Source organism: Hakea prostrata, unplaced genomic scaffold (assembly GCF_041222555.1).
Source record: "Hakea prostrata isolate BN-2017 unplaced genomic scaffold, UWA_Hpros_2 contig_28, whole genome shotgun sequence".
NCBI lineage: Eukaryota > Viridiplantae > Streptophyta > Magnoliopsida > Proteales > Proteaceae > Hakea > Hakea prostrata.
Window position 1 is genome coordinate 85311 of NW_028291147.1, and position 5974 is coordinate 91284.

Consider the following 5974-nt stretch of genomic DNA (forward strand, 5'->3'; position numbering starts at 1 on the left):
TCATTTCCCTTGAATCCTCGTCTGGAGTGCTGGTGTCATCCCTCGATGCAGTGTTCTTTTGTGGCCGGCGGCGATTGCTCTCTGCTTCTCCTCCGATAATGAGAGGTGAATCTTCTTGTTCTCATCCCCTTCCTCGATCTCCAATTTTTTATTCTCTTCCTGTTGAGGAATCTTTTGTTCTGGAAGAAAATTTGGAGGAGCTCTTAGATCATCAGGAGGATCTAGTATTGGTTGGCAAGGTTTCAGATGGGAGACCTTTCAGAAGGCAGGTGATCTCCAATGGATTAGTGAAGCCAAGGCATTTGATCCATGGAGTGAATGTGGAGCAGATTTCTCAGAATTGTGTTACCCTTCATTTTAATCATCAATTAATTTGTAGAATGTCTTATATGGCCATGGACTGTCACTAGGAATTTGATTGTTTTGGATCCGTGGTCAAGTTTGGAGAGTCAACAATTCATCGTCACTGCTGTTTGGGTTGCAAATCCATGATGCGCTTTCTGAATCTCTTAATTTGAGATGGGTTTTGACTGCCGGTGCCCCGGTGGCGTACTATATTATGGAAATTTGCCCAAATGATCACAAAGGAAACAGGTGCAGAACTAAGTCCTTCATATGTCTTCTTCTCCCCCCTCTTTTTTCCTCTCTATAAACAGTTCTTATGTTGAAGACTCTGGCTATGGTTTGTGATCAAATGCCCCACCTGTGCTTCAATTCTCTAATTAGAAACCCATAGGATTGTGTTAAAAAGGGATCAAACCTGCTCCAGATGGGGACATAGAGGAAAGATGTGGTCTGAATTGGCCTCATCATCATGACCAAAAGCATGTAAGGTTGGTATTTCACGACCTGTCTCATTGAGTAGAAATAGAGTGCGAAGTCTTCTATGAATACTTTTTCAACGAAGTGAGCAATTTCTGGTGGAACTGGAAGGTGTCGGAGATGTAACAATATTTTTTTAATTTTATCACAAGCTGGAGCTCTCTTTCTCTCTCTTTGTGCAGAAAGTATTGTATGCTGAGGATACACTACCAAAAACACCATGTCAATTATGCTCGCACACGATCCTACGATCGAGAATCAGAGGTAAAACCTATATAAACAAGTAGCGGACACCCAAACGAGGTATCTGAATCGTTTCTTATACATTTACGTTCATTATTTGCTTTGCAATTAGCTAGAGCCTTGTGATAAGTTCATTTGCTGACTTAGCCTTGTGATAAATTCATCACTAAGTTATAAGGTTTTTATCGAGAACATGGATTTCAGCTTCTCCAATAAATTCAAATTCAAAATATGAAAAGAAGAAACAAATTATTTGATAGAATAATTTCTTAGAAACCAGAGCAACCGATTCTTCGACTAAGATTGAGGAATTGTATATGAAGTTCGTCAGATTAAATAGGATATCTCAATTAAAATTCTCATGCAGGTAAATCGAATTTGAATTCTATGCACTACCAAAAAAATGCCAATATCTATTAGATGATATCTCAAACCACTTTAACTTCAGTAATATGCAAAAACTTGTTACACGATTTATAGGGCAATGAAGCTATGATCAAAGTGAGAGCCACCTATGAGACGGCAGCAGAAGCGTCAGAAGCGTGGTGGTGCTTATGAAACAATTTAGGAGTAGATTTTGAGTGACAAATACTGATCTAGTGAGTCTTTTTCAAAAATAGCTAATTCATTAGTTTACCGTTGGAGATTGCGTGCCAGCCTTCAGGGAGACCATATTCGCTGATATGACCTCGCCTGCTTCCTTCAAACCCGTCTTCACCACGTCAAATTGGGCAGCCCGGAACCTCATCACACTCTCGATGCAAGTTCTCCATTGCACTATTGTCGTAAAGTTTTGATCCATGACCAGCGGAACGAGTAGCCTTGATCACAAGCCACCATGGGCTCCTCTCCGCAAAGAAAACGCGGTAATTTTCATTCGAGGATGCCAGTCCTGTCAAAGTTCACAATCAAAAAATTGAACGCTAATTCTGTAAAATTCGAACTGATCTTAGCTTCATCAAGAATCTTAGCTTCATCAAGAACGATGCCAACATTCATTTTCTTGAATTCTTCCAACTCGGCTAATTTCTCAGCCCCATCATGGCCGCCTATTTCCTCGTCTGGAACGAATGAAACGTAAACAGTCCTAATCGGTTGAAACCCACATTTCTTCAATCGGCGTATGGTTTCCAGGTATTGCATGCCAACACACTTCATGTCCTGTGATCCTCTGGCATAGATATTTCCAGCCTCATCGATGTGAGCATCAAAAGGAGCATGAACCCATTTATGGTGCTCGGCAGGTACCACGTCCGTATGGCGGTATGGGAATACAGAAGAATGGGAGGAAGATTAGGGTTTGCACCAGGCCATTTCAAGAGAGCAATAGGCATGCCTTTGACGAATTCAAGGGATTGCGATTTGAGGCCGATAGCTTTGGCTTCAGAGAGGATGAAATCGGAAGCTGCATGGTAGTCAGGGTTAGGGTGAGCTTTGGTAATTTGAAGATACTTCTGGAATCTTGAAATTATCGCCGATGAATCCTCTGGCAAAGAAACAACTACTCTCGATGTGAAAAAGAAGCAGAAGAGAATGAAAATTCGAAACCTACGAATTGAAGAGAGAGAGAGTAAGTTCCATAAATTCCCAACATTTTTTCTCACGAGAGAGGTCACTGAAGAGAGGCGAAGTGGCACACTGGCACTGAGCTTTCAAGAGCTGAACTCTTCTTCAAAAAGAGTAAGAACTATAGAGACCAAACCCACCAAAATGGCGTGGGAATGGCCCCGTAGCTGTATCACTATCCAAAGTGACGCCACGCTTGGGTCAGTTTTGTCAGATTTAAGAATTCAGATACATTCAAACCGATGGTGTAAATTGATACAAATCTTTTTTTGGTAAACTAAATTGACACATTTTACCTCATAGCAAAATAGTAGTGTTTGCTATTGGAGATAAGCCAATTGCTTCCAATCCTGCTTTTGTGTAGTATCGAGCATCTGTTATGTCACATCCTCCCAGCCGGTACCCTATCTGGAATACCCGAGAGTGTGATCCACAACCCGAAGATCAGGTATCGAGTAATCAACCTCCCACATAAACAATAACATAATCATGAACAATAATAATAAAAGTGCGGAAGATAAACCATAGATCCAAATAAGGAAAGAATGAATCATATATAAATTAGAGTACTAGATATAATCAGAGTGTCTAAATCAGATAAGTAAAGTGAGGCGAAATCCCACTCTACAACCAGCGGAAAAGTAGTTCTAAAAGAGAATAAGCAAGATAAAATCTAATCCCAATAGCAGGTACAATAGGTAACTAAATTGTTCTCAACTTTATAGACAACATCCCTATAAGTATAAATCTCATAAACAGCACAAGGGTGCTTCCACTCTATGGTCGGACTAAGCATCGTACGGAGCATAACCACTGCGGGATCTTCAGGTGTAATTGTTGTAACCGCAATCACCTTCCTGGAGATATGCCTCTTCTCCTTGCGCTTCTTCATACGGGCCGTCATGATATTCAGAACCTGTAGAATAGTCTAACAAACATTGTACAATAAAGGAATGAGTTTCAAAGAAACTCAATAAGGCAGTTAAATCCATAATAACATAAATGGCAGGATTACAAAACAAACATAGATGCAATATGGTATGAGACAAACAATGAATGTATGAATCTAACTATATATATGCTGGTCTCTATTGGCAGACATGCTTTAAGTCATAGCACCGTACTTCTTTAGGAAAGTCTCAATCACTCATCATCAGTTGGTAATGGGTCCGGCATCCCTCGGGACATTCCATGGCTGGGGGTATAGGTCACCACTCTCTCACATAACCATTGGTCTAAGTACCGGCGCATGTCAGGGTAAAGCCTAGCCAAATGCAAGTCTTCTACTTAGTTACATCAAGTCAGATCCAGATACGTCCATTCCTCGTCCCTGACGATCCTTTCCGGTATCCTTCACACTAGAGTCCTCATAGTCCCTGACTACGGACTCATCAACCCTACTGGTCTTCCACATATGGTAAACGGGAAGCTCTCACGTCCCCTCACGGGTTGGTTACCGGTCTTGAGCGCCCGTGAGCCCAAGTCTATCCATATGCAACCCTCCAATAAATGGCCCCCACAATGTGATTCCTGTCCTCTCACGGGTTGGTTACCGGTCTTGAGCGCCCATGAATCCCCATTGCTACCACGGGTCGTTCGGTCTCAATACCCCTCCGATTAGGGTCTAACATAACGGGACATCCTAGCCCAACACTACTAGACAGTCCTAGATATGTCATCCAACAGTTTAGGAAGGTGTCCAGAGGGCATCTCCGGAAACATCCCATAATATTCCCGTAGTTGTCCAAGGACAGAAGTGTCAAAAGGACACCTCTCCTTTCCAAACCATACTTAAGCATACACAAGCATCAATTCATAACATCACATATATGGTAACTTCATATATGGAAAGAAATTAATAATTACAATCACTTTGTATATAACTGGTAAGTAAATCATAGATGAGTCAATTCAATATAAATAAGTAATGCTACTGATATCAAGACAGTACCACAGTAGTATAACATTATAAGAATCTAATTAAAGAAATAACTTAACAAGATTCAAATATAGAAACTAGGATATGCAATTTATGTTGTTAAAGAAGTAACCATCCTTACCTTTTATAACTCGCAAAGGAATCCTAAGAAATCAAGTAAGATCTTGACAAACTTGAGAAGAAGGTCCTGAACAAGTGTATACAACATATTAGGAAAGATCCCTAACAGAAAAGATACCAAAACATCCAAAACAGACCAATTATGGAGTTGCTGTACTCATTGGTCGAGTGGATTGGTCGATTGGTCCGACCAATCGATCGACCAATGCATGTAAAGAGCCTATAAAATCGGAGTTTTGAGATATAAAATCCGAATTTGGTGGTTCAAAAGGGTACTAATCAAGGGATAAACTACATTAGTAGTATCCTAACATATAGGGGATCTCAAAACACTAATCAAATCAAGTCATCAAGATACAAATTAGGAAACAAAAAGTTACCATAATTAGATCAATCATGGTTCTTGAAGAATTCAAGATAGAAATCAAAGACAAGAACAATAGGAGAATGAATCATTGATTCAGGTAAAGGTATCATGAAAAGCATACTTAGATCTTCAAGAAAATAGACCTAAGAGCATAAATCTAAATAAGGAAACAAAACCTACCATATATGTAATTATCATGATTCATGAAGAAAACATGGTATGGTAGAAGAGAAACAACTAGAGATTGATAGATCATGGATCATGAAAAGAAAACACAGCAATTGACTACCAACATGATCAATATAGTAGATCTAAGGAGATCAGAATTCAAATCAAAAGATAAACAAAGACTAGATCATGGTTTGATCATGATTCCTTCAAAAGCTTGCAATGATCATGGTTAAGATCATTGCATTAGCCATTAATCCTTAGGAAAATCATGAGAGACAAGTCCAGAGATGTTTGCAATAGAGAATGCAGCATCTCCTCTACTGTCTCAACTCAAAAAGGAAAGAAAAACAGAGATGGAGGAGAAGAAGAGAGTGTAGACATACCTTTGATGCAAAAGGAAGAGTTTTGACGAAGATCCGTCAAGAAAAACACCAAGGATGCAAGGGAGATGACTTGCAGAGGTCTTTGGTTCGTTCCAAAGAGTTTGGAGGCAGAAAATACGAAGTAGACTCGAGATTGGACTTAAATAGAGCAAGCAAGACCTAATTGCCAAAGACAGCACCCATTGGTCGAGTGGATTGGTCGACTGGTCCAGTTGACCAATCAGTCGACCAATGCAGACAACAATTCCTAAACAGGGAATTGTAGACCCAGATCAAATCCAATCCTAAAGGGGTTTTGCACACATATCAAGTGACTTACCTAATAGGTAGAAATGCCTTCAAACCATGATAGAGAGCACTCCA

The 5974-nt window shown here is 40.0% G+C and overlaps 1 pseudogene; it reads right to left on the bottom strand.

Annotated features, from left to right (window-relative positions):
- On the bottom strand, nt 1-2929 carry LOC148999182 (uncharacterized; annotated as a pseudogene).
- Between the last annotated feature and the right edge of the window lie 3045 nt (nt 2930-5974).